Below are 16,560 nucleotides of genomic sequence, written 5' to 3' on the forward strand. Positions count from 1 at the left end.
CTTTTGGTGAGCAACCAATGGCAATGGAAATTGCCTGTATTATATTGAGGTCTTCCTTCTTGACCAACAACATATATAAAGGTAGCCTACCTCTAACATTGGAATCTTCATTTAAAATCCACAGCTTCTGAGAAAAAGAAAATTCACCCACCCACATGAGATATTTCTTGAAACAGTTTTGTACTTTATTTTTCATTAGATTATCAAGTATCAGATTTCCTTATGGCTTTAACACACATTAATAATTTTGGTTGACCCTCCCCCCTTTCACCCAACCTCCTGTCTTACTTAAACCTTTCTGAACCTGAGCTACCTCCGTTAATATATTTTCCAATTCCATCCATTTTCCTCAAAATTTCATGTTTCTTTATGGCTGAATAAAATTCCATTTTCATAAGCACCACATTTTCATTATCTACTCGTCAGTTGATGGACTTCTAGGCTAATTCCATTTCCTTGCTATTGTGATCAGAGCAACAGTAAACATGAATGTGCAATAGCTCCCTGGTAGGATAGAAGTCCTCTGAGCACATGGTATAGCAAGGTCATATGGAAGTTGTATGTTTAGGGTTTTCAGAAACCTATACTGCTTTCCATAGTAGCTATACAAATCTATAGTTCCACCAACAGTACATAAGGGTTCCCCTTTCTGCACACCATTGCCAGCATTTGCTGCCATTTGTTTTCCCAATGACAGCCTTCTTTACTGGGGTGAGATGACGCCTCAATGTAGTTTTCATTCACTTTTCCTAAATGGCTAAGATGTCACATATTTTTAAATTGTTTATTTGTCATTTATGTTTCTTCTTTTGTGAATACTCTGTTAAATTCTTTAGTCTGTTTTTTTTAGATTTATTTATTTATTTATTTATTTATTTATTTATTTATTTATTTATTTATTATACAGTGTTCTGCTTGCATGTGTCCCTGCATGCCAGAAGAGGGCAACAGATTTAATTATAGGTGGTTGTGAGCCACCATGTGGTTGCTGGGAATTGAACTCAGGACCTCTGGAAGAGCAGTCAGTGCTCTTAGCCTCTGAGCCATCTCTCCAGCCCATCTCTAGTCTGTTTTTAACACTGGATTGTTGTGTCCCTGTTGATAGGACTTTTGGGGGGAAGGGGACCTCTGTATACTCTGGGTAGGAATCTTTGGTCAGATATGTAGCTGTCCATATATATGAAGATTTCTCCTGTTCTATATGCTGTCTCTTCACTTAACCATTTCCTTTTCTGTAAGGATCTTTTTAATCTCATGAATTGCAATTGCTGGTTGTTAGCCTTATTTTTTAAGCAACTAGAGTTCTTGCTCAGAAAGGCCTTATCTATGCTGTTGTGGAATAATCTTTTTTTTTTTTTTTTTTTTTTTTTTGGTTTTTCGAGACAGGGTTTCTCTGTGTAGCTTTGTGCCTCTCCTAGAACTCACTTGGTAGCCCAGGCTGGCCTCGAACTCACAGAGATCCGCCTGGCTCTGCCTCCCGAGTGCTGGGATTAAAGGCGTGCGCCACCACCGCCCGCCCGGAATAATCTTTTTTTACATTGTGAAGATTTGTCACTCAGATTGGTTTAATAAAAAGCTGAACAGCCAATAGCTAGGCAGGATATTTGGGGCAGAGAGGACACTGGGAAGAAAAAGGGCAGAGTCACAAGGAGTTGCCAGCCAGACACAGAGGAGGCAAGAAAGCAACATGGGCAGAGTACAGGTAATAAAGCCATAAGGCAGAAAGTAAATTACTAGAAATGGGTTAATTTAAGTTATAAGAGCTACTTAGAATCAAGCCTAAGCTATCAGCTGAGCTTTAATAATTAATAATAAGTCTCCATGTCATGATTTGGGAGATGGCAGGAGGGACAGAAAAATCTCCCTACAAATGGTGCCCAATGTGGGCCTTGAACCCATGACCCTGAGATTAAGAATCTCACACTCTATTGACTGAGCTAGCCAGGCTTTTTACCCACTTAAAGTTTGAGAATAGATTGAAGTTGTTTCAGCCCTAAGACTTCTAATCATTGCCACATTAAAAGAAGGTACAGCATATGGCAGAGGGTGGATAAGAAATATGGGTTAATTTAAAATGTAAGAGTTAGCTAGTATCAAGCCTGAGCTATCAGCCAAACATTTATAATAAAAAATAAGTCTCTGGATAGTTATTTGGGAGAGGCTGCCAATACATAGAGAAACTCTACCTACACTATGCCCTTGTGTTAAAGTGTTGTCCTTACTTTTTCCTATAGCACTTTCAGAGTTTCAAGTTGGATGTTAGATCTTTGAGTCACTTGGAGTTGAATGTCTGTTGTTGTTGCTGCTGCTGCTGCTGCTGTTTGTTTTAGTTTTAGTTTTGTTTGTTTGTTTTTTCTGAGACAGGGTCTCTCTATGTAGTCCTTGCTGTCCTGAAATTCACTATGTAGATCAGGCTGACCTCAAACTCACAGAGATCCTCCTACCTCTGCCTTTCTGCTGGGATTCAAGGAGTGCACCACCATGCCCAACCAGGATTGAGTTTTGTACAGAATGAAAGGTAAGGATCTAGTTTCATTCCTCTATATGTGGCTATCCAGTCTGACCAGCACCATTTGTGGCAGATACTATTTTTATCCAATGTGTATTTTAGGCATCTTTGTAAAATATCAAGTGATTGTAGCAGTGTGAGGTTGTATCTAGTCCTCTGTTCTACTCCACTGGTCTATGTGCCTGTTGTTGTGCCAATGTCATGCTATTTTCATTACTGTGTCTCTGTAGTGTAACTTGAAATCTGGTATGATGATACTTTCAATATTACTCAATTGTTCAAGTTTGCTTTAGCTATCTTGGGTCTTTGTGCCTCCATACGAATTTTAAGAGTTGGAAGAATGGTGTTGGAATTTTGATGGGCAATACTTTGAATTTGCAAATTGCTTTTGGTAAGACAATTGCCTTCACAGTAGTAATTTTTCAAATCCATTATCATAAGAAGTCTTTTCATCTTCTAGTACTTTCTTTGATGTTTTAAAGTTTTTATTGTATAGGTATTTTGCTTCCCTGATTAGGTTTATTCCAAAGTATTTTTAAAGCTATTGTAAATGGAATTGTTTTCCTTATTCATTTATTAGTATGTCTGTCATTACTACATAGAGAGGCTATTGATTTTTTTGCATACTAATTTTATATTGTGTCACTTTGCTGAAAGTGTTTATCAGCTCTAAGAATGTTCTGGTGGAGTCTTTTGGGAGCTCTAATGTATATAATCATATAATCCTTTTAATTTACCTCTCTTGTCTCTTACTTCATCTAAGACTTTGAGTACTATAATGAATAGGGATGGAGAGAATGGACACACTTGTCTTATTCCTTATCTTAACCAAAATGTCTTGACTTTCCCCCTCTATTTCATGTGATATTGTCTGGAGGTTTGTCATATAGGCTTTATGTTGCACTGTGTTCCCTCCATTCCTAGTCTCTTCAGAGTTTTTAATCATGAAGGGAAGTTGGATTTTGTTATGGGTGTTTTCCGCATTGAGATGATCACGTGCTTCCTTTCCTTGAGTCCATCTATATAACATATTACATTTATTGATTTTCATACAATGAACCATCCCTGCATCTCTGAAATGAAGTAGTTCTGATCATGATGAATGCCTTCTTTGATGTGTTCTTGAATTTGGCTTGCAAGCATTCTATTGAAAAAATGCCTCTATCATCATTAAGGAGATTGGTCTGTAATTCCATTTTTTCATTGCATTCTGATCTAATTTGAGTACCAGGGTAATGTCAACTTTGTAAAATGAGTTTCCAAGTGTGGCTTTTTTTTTTGTTTTAGGGAATAATTTGGTGAATATTGGTGTTAGTTCTCCTTCAAAAGACTGATAGAATTCTGCAGTGAATCCATCTAAGCTGGCTCTTTCACATAACAGATTTTTCATTGACTGTTTCAGTCTTGCTACTTGTTATCTGCTTATTTTTCTCATTTTTGATTTAACTTTTGTAGGTCATTTGTATCTAAAAATTCATGTTTTGTCAATATTGAAATTTAGTAGAATATAGGTTTTCAAGGTAAGTCTTAATTTCTAAATCACATTGTTATTTAGTGTAATGTCATCCTTTTCATCTCTAATTTTGAAATTTGGGTCTTCTCTTTCTTTAAATTCACTAGCAAGGGTTTGTTGATATTGTTTGTCTTTTCAAATGGCCAACTCCTCACTTCCTACATTTAAATCTTTTTTGTTGTCTTCATTTATAGTCTGTCCTCCTATGAGCCTAAGTTTTTTTATTGGACTTGCTGCATTTTTTTCATTTCTAACATCAGCTGAGATAGTTTTTTCAGTATTTCCTGCTTTGTTGAATTTCATTTTCATATCCTATATTGTCTGCCTCATCTCCTTAGTATTTCTGTGTGTGTTGTGGAATTCTAAAGGCAAGTAATGTCACCTCCTCTCACTTCTTTGAACAAATTTATCATTCTTTTTTTTTTTATTTCCTCTAAGTTACTCTTATTAGGAGTCAGTACTTAAGGATTGGTAGATTTTGAAAGATCTGTTGTCCAGGTGTTTCATGTTGTGTTTTCGTGTCGGGTTTGTGCATAGAGAGTTAGAATGTGAGTTGAATTTTATATTAACTTGGTTCACTTTTCTTCTTTCATTTGTGTTTGAAATATTTAAGGGGGACTAGGTTGTAATAGTATTGAGGTGTCATTTTTCTGTTAGACTGGTGTTCAGGGCACCAGCTTCCCCCTAGTTCTCTGTAAGTTGAATACCATCTACAGTAACAGTGGCTATCCAGAGTAGACTTGTATGAAAATAGAGTAATAATAAGCCATGAAACAATCACCTTTGCAGCACTAATCAGTTTAGGGTGTAAAGGGACATTAATAGTACTTTGTGTACAAATATATTAGTTATTGTAAATACACTTAGGAAGAAAAAGAAAGAAAACCCAATAGAATTCATTACTATTGAGATGCTTTAGAGTAAAAAGGGTCTGATGAGGGAATTTTGATGAAAGGTAGAAAGAAGCGAGAGAAGGTAAGGACATGCTGTCAGATAACTTAGGACATGCCCATCTCTCCAGAGGCTGAAGCTCAGGGACTCTGCAAACCAGGTCAGACTTTGTTCTCTGGGAGAGGAGAACACAAAAGAGGAAGGACACCGGGAAAAGTCTGTGTCAGACAACAACACAGAGGAGCGGGAATGGAGTGGGCTAGCAAAGATGGAATAGATGGAGGAGGGGGAGCTGGGAGGTGATGAGCTCTGCAAACTGACTGGCCTGATTGTAGGTTTCATCTGCACTCTCCCACATGCCTTTCTTGGCTCCTGGAATGCTGTCTGGCCTCTGGGAGTTTCTCTGCCAAAATGTGTTATTTTTACTCCAGGATGCTAATTGAGCATGGCCCTGAAGGGTGTTGAAGCAGATTGTGGATGATACCAAAGCCCTTCATACCCATTTCCTCTAACAAAAATGTTCCCTGCTCTTGTTCACCAGGTAAAATTGCACCCACCTCCTCACTGAAGTCTTTACCCACTCCCAGAGTGACTCACAATCTTCCTGCAGCACACTCACGTGTGTCGTTATGGTATGTTACTGCCTCCCAAATGTGACTGTGAGCTCCCCGAGTTTGGGGACTCATTCTTGTGTGTGTGTGTGTGTGTGTGTGTGTGTGTGTGTGTGTGTGTGTGTGTGCTGATGGGGAGGGTGTTACTCTTCTCCAGATCTGACTCACAGAACCCTTCCTCTGCTTCTTTATTCCGGCATCTGGAATCATCAAGCACGTATGGGAACACACTGCAGCTGCTACTGCCCTGAAACCGAAAGGGGAACTGAGAAGTCCTGGCCAGGCTTCTGACCAGCACTTCCTCACACAACACACCTCACTGACCACCTGCCTGACCCACTTCCATAATCTGATTCACCATTTCGGAGTCTGCCTTTAGCCCAGGAGGTTGTACCTCAGGCTCGCCAGCTGTGGAATGGGGGAGGGAGGGGCCGGTTGCCACCGTGGAGCAGGTGCTGAGAGGGAACAACACAGCCAGAATGAGTGCCAGCCCTGGCCTGCTGTCAAAACCAGGGGGAAGCAGGAGGCACAAGTGGCGCTCACGTGGCAAGGGCCTGGAAGTGCCGGAGAGATGTTTGGCATCCCAATCCCAGGGATTCTATGGAGGACTCTCCATGGAAAAGACCTTGCCTGGGGGGGAGGATCCAAACTTCTGTCTTCGGTGGAAGCCAATAGGGATGACTGTTTCCAAAAGCCTTGGCCTGTGAGCAGCGGGGAGGAGACAGTTAAACTCCCAGGTCTGGACATTGTGGCCACAACCAGGCCAAACCCACAAGCAGAGACAGGGTCCATCTTCCACAGTGCCCGGGCCAGTGAGCTGAGGGGATAAGAATTCAAATTCCAAGCTTCCCCCATGTCTAGGTGGCATACAGAGCTGCATAAATCCAGAAAAATGGGTGGCTGTGGTCTTTTGTGGGTCATGTACAGGACCCAGTTCCTCTGGGCTAGAAAATGAATGTACATTGCAGTAGAAATGTCACCTTTGATGTTTTTACAGTACTGGGGGAGTGTCTTTTTTGTGTGCCAAGAACTTTACACCATTCCCATCCATCCCACATCACCTTGTGGTGGTACCATTTTGTTTTCCTCCTCCTCTTCTTCCTCCTCCCCCTCCTTGGTTTTTATCTTTGTAGCCCTGACTGCCTTGGAACTCACTCTGTAGACCAGACTGGCCTTGAACTCAGAGATGCTTGCCTCTGCCTCATAAGTGCTGGAATTAAAGGCGTGTGCCACCATGCTCTGCTCAAGTAATACTAATTTCAATTGTCACAGAACATCTTTGTTCCCAGGGCAAGCACCACCTAATGATGGTGAGATACCTCTTTTCTCTCTGTGAAGGCTTCTTTTGCAGGGCAGAGGAAGGAAATCAGTTTGGAGAAGCCAGGACAGTGAGAAGCCAAGAGAAAGTGGAGAAATTACTAAGCGCTTCTGTCTGGCTGGAGTATGGGGAAGGCCGGGAAGCCCTGGGGCTTATAGAACTTTGCAAGAGAGCTGGGGCCCAGGGCTGACCAGTGTAGCAGGAATCTTAAAAGTTCTTATTAATAAAATCAAACCTGAGGCCAGTTATTGTGGTAAATGCTGGAAGGTCAGAGTACCAGAACAAGCCACAGCTAACCTCACCTGACCAACCTTCTCAGCTGGTCTTGTTTCCTCAGACTGGAAGCTTCTGTGTCCTCATCCCAATGGCTCTCAGCTGAACTGCTGCTCGAAATCCTGAATGCTTAACCAGCCAAAAGCTTAACCAGCCAAATGCTTCTAGTTTCTGGTCCTCACGCCTTGTATATCTTTCTGCCTTCTACTACCACTCCCTGGGATTAAAGGCTCGCTTTCTGGGATTAAAGGCGTGATGAGTCACCATGCCTGTCTGTATCCTTGAACACATGGATTTCTGCCTCTGGAATGCTAGGATTAAAGGCGTGTGCTACCACTGCCTATCCTCTATGTTTAATATTGTGGTTGTTCTGTCTCTGACCCCAGATAAGTTTATTAGGATGCACAATATTTTGGGGAACACAATACCACAGCCCAGAGCTGCCTGTTTCACTGGAAAAGCAGGGGACATTGGCCTTGGCTGCACTGACACATCACTCTCCACACTGCATCAGCAGTCTGGAAGAGAGGGTGAACAGGAAGTGGGGCAGGCTCAGGACCTCAAAGCCCGCCCCTGAGATCCACTTCCTCCAGCAAGGTGCACCTCCCACTCTGGCCATAGCAGAGAGTTTTGAATGGATCTTGAAAGAGCAGCTTTTTGCTGGAATTTGGAAATGCGGTGCCAAGAACTTCAGAAATGAGGTACGTGGTGGGAGCAGGTACAAAAGGGGTTATGGGGAACAGTGTGCTGCTGCAGGTGCCTGCAGCTGAAGTACTGACAGTGTCCACGAGACCTGCTCTGAAGGACTTACAGAGACAAGCAGGGGACACTGAGAAGGATGATCGTTTTGAGATATATGTGTGTATAAATATCATTAAATCTTGAGGATTTCATACATGCATATAAAAAATTTTGATTCATAACCATCCCTTCACCCCCTAACTCTACAAGATACCTTCCCCACCCTTCACCCCATCCCAATTTTATGTCCTTCTTTTACCTAGCCCACTGATTCTCATCTGTGCTGCCCATATACTCATGGATTTGGGGCTGTTTACTGGAGCCTGGTGAGTCTACCAAGGTCGACAGTCGTTATGAAACTGACTCTCCCTCCCGCTAGAAGCCATCAACTGTCATCAGCTCTTCAGCTAGGGTGGGGGCTCATAAGAATGAGAGTTCTGTCAGCCAGATTGAGAGAGGTGGCCTGGCAATTAGAATTTCACTCAAAAATGTGTGATTTATATTGCACACACAGGCCCATGAGGTCATAGACTACCTAGATCACACCTCTATTATGAAGGCAGGAAACATGCCATGGGAAATTAAGTACCTTTTAAAAATATACACTGCTATGACTTGGATGTGCCTCATTCCCCCAAGGGCTCATGCACTGGCAAGTTGGTCTCCAGAGTGACGATGTGACAGGTGGTGTCCTCGTGGAAGATCACTGCTTCACTGTGGCTGCTGTCCTTGAAGGAGATTAATGTCCTTCTCTCCTTCTTGTCGGACCCCAGGAGTTAGCTTCACAACACTTCGTTATTATAAAAGGCTGCTCCCTAAATCCTTCTGTCTCTCTGTCTTACGTGTAATGTTTCTTTTTTGCATGTTTCCCCATGATGCCATCACCATGTTGCAGGGAAGCAGGACCTCACCAGAGTTAACCATAGCCATGCTGCCCGGACTCTGTAGAGGCTTCAATGTGAAACGTCCCCCATAAGTCCATGTGTTTAAACACTTGGTTCCCAGATGGCAGTGCTGATTGAGAAGGTGGTAGAACCTTTGAGAGATGCAGCCTTGCTGGAGGAAGTGAGTCCCTGGGGACAGGCTTTGCGGTCTCATAGCCTGGCCACACTTCCTTTTCACTCTCTCTTCCAGACTGCTGATGCAATGTGATAAGTGAACCTCATACAGCTGCTACCAGGGTGGACTGTAGACCCTCTGGAACTGTAAGTCTGAATAAAAACCCTGTCTGCTTTCATCAGGATGTCTTATCACAGCAACAAAAAAGAAACTAATACAGACTCTGAATCTCCGAGTTAAATGCACCTCCTTTCCTCATAAAGAGCCCGAGCAACAGGAAGTAGACTAAGACACACCTCCACAGAACAGAGAGCAGGTGGGATTTGAAACAAACTTCTCCTAATCTCCCACAAGCACAGAGCAGTCAGAGGGCCAGAATCTTCCATGCTTGTCACAGATCCACCAGTACTCTGTAACATAGGGACAATTGCTTGAATGTTAGCTTCTCATGCTGGCCTGCATGCCTTTCAGGGAAGCTCATGTCTGCCCTGCAACTTTACTAAAATAGAATCGCTAAGATCTAGTAAAGAAATATATAGGGCCAAAGAGGTGGCTCAGTAGTTAAAAACGCTTGCTGCTCTTTGAGAGGACCTGGGTTTGGTTCCCACCATCCACATGGTGGCTCACAATCATCTGTAACTCCAGTTTGAGAGTATTCAATGACTTTATCTGACCTCCACAGGTACCAGATTCAAGGTCAGCCTCAGTTACCTACTAAGCTCAAGGCCAGCCTAGACTACATGAGATGCTTCCTCAAAAAGAAAAGGAAGAAAATCAAACCCAGAAAGTCATGCATTGTAGATTCATTTCAATGAAGTGTGGCTAGGTCAATTCATAGAGACAGAAGGCAAATCGGTGGTTGTCAGAGGTGGAGGGAGGGAAGCATGGAGAGTTATTGCTAATGGGCTTGGAATTCCCTTTGGGAACTGATAAAATATTCTGCAAGTAGTAGAGATATTTGGACAGTTTGCATTTATATGAAAACTCATTGAACTGTATACTTTAAAAGTGTTAATTGCATGTTATGTTAATTATGTCTTAATTAAAATGCTCAGAATTTGTTGAAAACAGAAAAGATAATTTCAAGAGGTGTGTTATCTGGCCAAATAGTGCAACCATCTTCTCATGACCCATGATCTCTGACTCTTCCAAGACAAAAAAAAAAAAAAAAAAAATGGCATGCATCTCACAAAGAATTGGAGAGGACATGTCCACTGCCCTATTTATTAGTAAAAATTCTCCAGAAAGACAGAATCACTTATCTAGATAAATGATAGGATGGGTAGACAGATTATAGATAATGGATGATAGATAGATAGATAGATAGATAGATAGATAGATAGATAGATAGATAGAAGGTCAATAGGTAGGTGGATAGATGATTGATAGATGATGGGAGATAGATAATAGATGATTGATAGATATATAGAGAGATGATAGAAACATAGATAGATGACTACTGAGACTGAGACATCTTAGGATGATCCATCTGCATGGTCCAATCCATGTTGAAATGCCTAAGACCTGTGGGGCTTTTGTACAAGTCCTAGATCTGAAGGCCAGAAGGGCCTCAACCACTGATGCCCAAGAGCAAAAAGAAGGTTGTAGCATGAGAGAGAAGAGGGGGAAGAGAGGAAAAGAGGGTAGGAGGGATGGGGAGAAGATCAAGGAGGGAGTGAGGGAGAGACATAACCTTTTCTCCACTATTTCATTCTTTCCAGAACTTGCATAGATTAGATGGAGTCCATTGAATTGGATAAAGGTGGCTGTTCCTAGCTTGGTATATAGATTAAAATGGCAATGTTTCTTGTCTATGAATGAAAAACACTCATAGGCATACCCAGAAATAATACTTTCCAAGCATCAATATATCCCTTAGTTTTTCAAGCTGACACCTGTAATTAAGTATCACATCCATCGTGCTCAGTTAGCACCTTCACCCAGCAAGCCAGTGTGAAAAAGGGCTTCACTCTGGCCTCCAAATATCTCACTATTCTTTCCAGGAGCCCTTGGATCTCAATGCTGTTACAGTCTGTTCTGGTTGTTTTTTTTTTTTTTTTTTTCAACTTGACACAAAACTAGACATATCTAGGAAGAGAAAAATCTTAATTGAGGAATTGCCTCCATCAGATTGGTCTATAGGCAAGTGTCTTGGTGAGGGGGTTCTTAGTTAATGATTGATGTGGGAGGATCCATCTCACTGTGGACAGTGCTACCCATGGGCAAATGATCCCATGTACTATAAGAAAGCAGGCTGAGCAAACAGTGGAGGACAACTCAGTAAGCAGCATTCTTCCATGGCTTCTGTTTCTGTTCCTGTTTTCAGGTTCCTGCCTTGAATTCCTGCCTTGGCTTCCTTCAGTGTTCTATGGTCTGGGCTGTGTAAGCCAAATAAATCCTTTCCTCCCCAAGGTGGCTTTGGTCAGTGTTTTTATCACAGCAATAAAAACCTAATTAGGACCTATTCCAAGAACCAGACTGTATCCAAGGAATGCAAAATGAGCTGCTCCTTATCATCAGGCCCAGAATCAGAATAGCACAAAGAATTCAGAGTGCAAAAGAACCAATCCAAAGCTTGCAAATATGTGCACTGCCATACTTTTTACAATACAGAAAAACTGTAAATAGCCTAAGAAAAATTATGGAAAATCCTTGCAATAAAATAGTATAGAACTCCTGAAAACCATAGCTCCAGAGAACTTTTGATGGTAAGTTTACGATGAATGTAAGCAAAATGTACAACACAAGCTTCCAAGTTGCATGTGTATTATGTTCTCAATGATGATAAAATCATATATATCTAAACAAATGTGGGGAGAAAGATACCAAGATGCTAGTAATAATGATCTTCAGTTGAGTAGGTATTTCCATTCAACAGGTTTTAAGATTTTTTTTCCTTGATAGAGAAGTGTCTCAATCCATTTTCTATTGCTAGAACTGAATACCTGAATACTGAGTATAAGTGAAAACTAAATCCAACTGAAGAGTATAAAGAACAGAGGTTTGTTTAGCTCACATTCATGGATGTGAAGACTAAAAGCTGCATCCTTATTCCTACATCATCACATCACAAGGGCATCAAATGCAGAGACCAAGCAAATACATTGAAGAGAGCTGATTTTTCCAACAAAGCCCCTCTATAACTAATTAGTCCATCGCTTTATTAATGTATGAATAGATCAATCCATTTATTAGACAGAGCCTTCATGACCTAATCACTTGTACCGATCTCAACACTACTGCTATACTAGGAGTCAAATTGAAACAAGATTTGAGGATGGGATGAACTGCATTTAAAAACTAACAGTATGTACGCAGACTTAGTGGAATATGCCTGTAATCCAAGCACTCAGGAGGCAGAAGAAAGGAAGATGGTGAGTTTACCCTGGCCTACTCAGTTAGAACCGTGTCTCAAGCAAGCAAAAAGGCAATAAGAACGACTTTTTTATCATAAAAATGAAGCATTTGAGGAGGAAACTCCAGCTAATAAAATAAAAGAAATGTAGTGAACCCAAGATATTCACTGTGTGTGGAGATGGGCGGATAGTTGAGTGTCAGCGAGTCTGCAACCAGAATGCTGAATCCAAGATGAAGAGGAGGAGGACAGGGGCTGCTTCTCAGGTGATTTCCTGTACAAATGAGCATTTCTTCTGATTCTTGCAGTATCTGTAGCAAGTGTCATTATTAGTCTTCATCATATAGAGAAAATAAATCCATATTAGCCACATTAACTTATTTTCAATTACAGATCAATGGTTCATCGCAATGAAAGTGCATTCCCTATTCACATTCACAGACCGTTTTTGGTATGGCTGCCTTTTACATGCCATTTCAGGACCCAGACCCCTTCCATCTGTGGCTCCACCTTCCTCAAGGTCCTCAGAGCCTCTTCCCTCCAGAGGCAGGAAAAGAGAGAGGACAGATGAGTGGAGGTGAGACTGTGTAGGATAGACCCTCTGTAACATACCTTTGGCTGTGACTGCTCCTTAGCATCTCCTGTGGTTTTGAGGGGAAAGAACATGATCCGGGGAAGAACCAGCCATTTTTATCACAGCATCTCAAGAATGTAGGATGCAATGGTTGAAGATTACATAGCTGAGAACAGGCAGAGCAAAAATCAGTACTGAGTCTTGGTCTTGTCCACCTAATGACATGCCCTCTTCCAGGTCTTCAGAGTCCTCTCAATATAGTGACATTATCAAATACCCTACCACAAATGTTCATTCAGGGCCTGGACCTCAGAATGGTCTGGTGGAAATCCTCACTTTAAATATATTCAATGCTCCTCCAATCTATCAAAGACTTATATATAATACTTTCTTCCCAGGTTTTTACTTTGATTAACTTCTGCACTTCCCCATTCAATATTAACACCAAGCATGGTATAGTTCATTGCTGTGCTCATGATGTATCCTCAAATTATAGGAATAAGACTTCAAAGAGCTCTCTCTGCTTCTTGGGGACTCTCCCAGCCAGTGAGACCTGCTGCCACCAGGCAGAGGGCTATGCTTAGTTTTGTTTCATGTTGTGAGAACCGAATGTCTTTTCTTGGAGAGCTAAGTGGGTAGAAAGATAGTTAGGGTGGTAAAGTGTTTTCCATGTGAGCACAAGGACCTGAGTTCAACCCCCAGAACTCACGTTAAAACAAAAACAGTCTGTGTGGTGCTGTGCACGGGGAATCCCAGCACTGAGAGGCAGAAATAGGTGAACAGGCAGATTCCTGAGGCTCAGTAGCCAATCAGCCTAGCCTACTTGGTGAGTTCTAGGCCTCTAGAGACTCTGTCTCCTAAAAAAAAAATGTGGACAACACCTGAGGAACAACATCCAAAGTTGCTTTCTCTTCTCCAGACATGCATGTGCTGTGCACACAGAGAGAAATGAGTAAGTATGTATCAGGGCCATGTGACAGAATGTCCAGGAGTATGGTTGCTACTTACAGATCTCAGAGGCCTTCTTATAGGAGGCAGTGTTTTGGCTGATTCTTAAATAATGAGTTTGGAATAGCTACAGGGGTTTGGGGGAGGAGCAATCATCAAAGCCAATTAACTTTTTAGGTAGTTTATAATTTGGTTTCAACATGTCAAGGTCCCTCTGTGATCCCAAACAATGGGCACTCTCACTACACTACAGTGACAAGCTCACTTGGTTCTTGTGTGTAGTAGATTTTCAACCTCTAAAAATATTTCCTTTGTCCCAGGGAGAAGATAGGTCAGTTTATTCTGTCTTCTTAAAAAAAAACTGACCTTTGGAGGTCCCGAGATGTCTTTTTAAGTGTCTCTGAGATTACCTCACAAGCAACAGCACCAAACTGAAATGTCCCAGAAGCTCATACACACTAAACAGGAGAGATTCATTCATTGACATATGATATAACAAATGTTCAGTTTTCAGAAAAAGACAGGTATATTTTCCTATTCAAAGGGTCAGTCCTTCCATCTGGTATGACAAATGCTGTTCCTGGCTGGTGTCTCTGCCTGAGATCATTTGCCAAAACCCTTTCCATGAGTCCATAGTGAAGATCATCTAAGCTGCTCCCAATAGACTCACCCCAGGCATGAGACATCAATTTGACTTGATCATAAAATTTAATATTCTATAATTCACTGAGAATCTAATTCATTCACCATCTGGTTTTGGAAGAAAGACCTATGGAAGAATTCAGGGGCGTGTGGGATTAATATCTTCCCGACCTCAGCCGGGGCCTTTCCACTCACATTCAAAGGCAATGATCTGTCTGGACTATTACTCTCTGCTTCAGAAACAATGTGTTCTCACCATCTGATTGTCTTTGTTACCTGTCTACAGATTTTTCCATTCTCTTGCCTTTAGTAATAATGGCAAACCACATTAAAAGCTCCCTCCCTCATAGTTGAGGGCTATGGATGGATACACCCATCAAGTCTCAAGCTAATTAATTTTCTTAAATCGCCAATTTATCCTTTAGTAACCTGGAAGGTTCCATTCCCAAATACCTTTACTTACTTAATCAGAGCTTCTATTGCTATGGAGAGACCCTATGAGCACAGCAACTCTTAGAAGGGAAACATTTAATTGGGGTGGCTTGCTTACAGTTTCAGAGGTTCAGTCCACTATCATCATGGCAGGAGCATGGTGGTGTGCAGACAGACATGATGCTGGTTACATTGTAATTAGAAGGCAACAGGAAGTGGTCTGTGACACTGGGCAATATCTTGAGCATAGGAAACTTCAAAGCTCACCCCCACAGTGACACACTTCTTCCAACAAAGCCATACCCACTCCAACAGAGCCACACCTAATAGTGTCACTCCCTGTGAGCTTATGGGGGCCAATTACATTCAAACTACCACACTTACCTATCCTAATTTGTTCATATGCTGACCTGAGAACATCTCTTTGAACTAGGAAAGCAAGGTCTTGTTATCCCCATCGTACAGACAAGATAGTAAAGGTAGAAGGGCGGCATGCCCCAGATCTAGGATCCCTTCTTGGATCTTCAGTGGGCATTCTTTCCAAAATATTTAGCAGGCCCCATGCCTGCTTTAAAAAAAAAAAAAAAAACAGCCATAGCCCCTCATCCTAGCATCCAAGCTTCTCTACCTTGCCCCCCCCCCAACTGTTACTTAACCAGACTTGTTGCCTGACTCACGGAACACCCATCATTGAAATAATTGGTTTTGTAAGAGAAAGAGTTCCTTCATGAGGCAGCCAGCTGAGATGAGAGAGCTAGCCTTCTTGAGGGCATTTGAGAAATCTTTGTGGGATAAAGAAGCAAGGTGCTCCAAAGTGTAGACAGAGCACATAGGAGATCCAAGGAAAAGGGTAGAGACTAGTGGTCTGTACATGCTTAATCACATCCCACAATACTTCACAAGACAGGGAAACTTGCTTTGGCAAGCTCTAATAGAGGTACAGTTCTGGCATACTGAAGTCAAAAGTCACCCACTGAACACCTGTGTGGGATCAGGGAAAGAGTTGATAGTTTCTATTGGTTTGAGCTAACTTCCAAGTTTCTGAAAAATATTTGAGTCACAGTTTTAGCACTGTGACTCAAATTCAGAGTATGACCAATACAAAGCTAGTAGTAACGTGTCGTTTGGCAATACAGCTTCTAAGCCTGGCAGCCAAAGAAATAACCAAGAGTGTGTGAAGCCAGAGGCCTTATTCAGGGTTTCCTTCCACAGAATCTTCTTGTATACCAGCCATCTGTTCCAATGGAGCCTGCAGTTCTACTGTTCTGAGTATGCCTTCCCCAGGTCCCTTAGAAACTGGTGAATGGGCTTCTGGGAGGCAGAGTACACCACAGGGATGTATGGGGGATTTCCCATGCTTATGCGTTCCTGTCGGAAAGTATAAACCTTCAAAAGGACCTATGACACTCACCTCATACACAAATAAAAGGTTGAAAATCGAGCCTGTGGACTACTTTCCTTGCTCAAATGTCCTTCTCCTTCCTCCTGACCGATCTGATGCTATCCTTCTTAATTTCACTTCAGAACTTAAAACAAAGCCAACTGTCGTCATTGGGATTTGGCAAATTTCCCTCTCTGGAATAGTTTAATTGTTCTCTTCTTTCCAAATATTAATTCAAAAAGGGAGAAGCCAGATTATTCCTAGGGTGGCCTTTACATATGCAAATAATGCGTGATAACTTATCTCAATTGAT

Source organism: Peromyscus eremicus, chromosome 5, assembly GCF_949786415.1.
Source record: "Peromyscus eremicus chromosome 5, PerEre_H2_v1, whole genome shotgun sequence".
Taxonomy (NCBI): Eukaryota; Metazoa; Chordata; class Mammalia; order Rodentia; family Cricetidae; genus Peromyscus; species Peromyscus eremicus.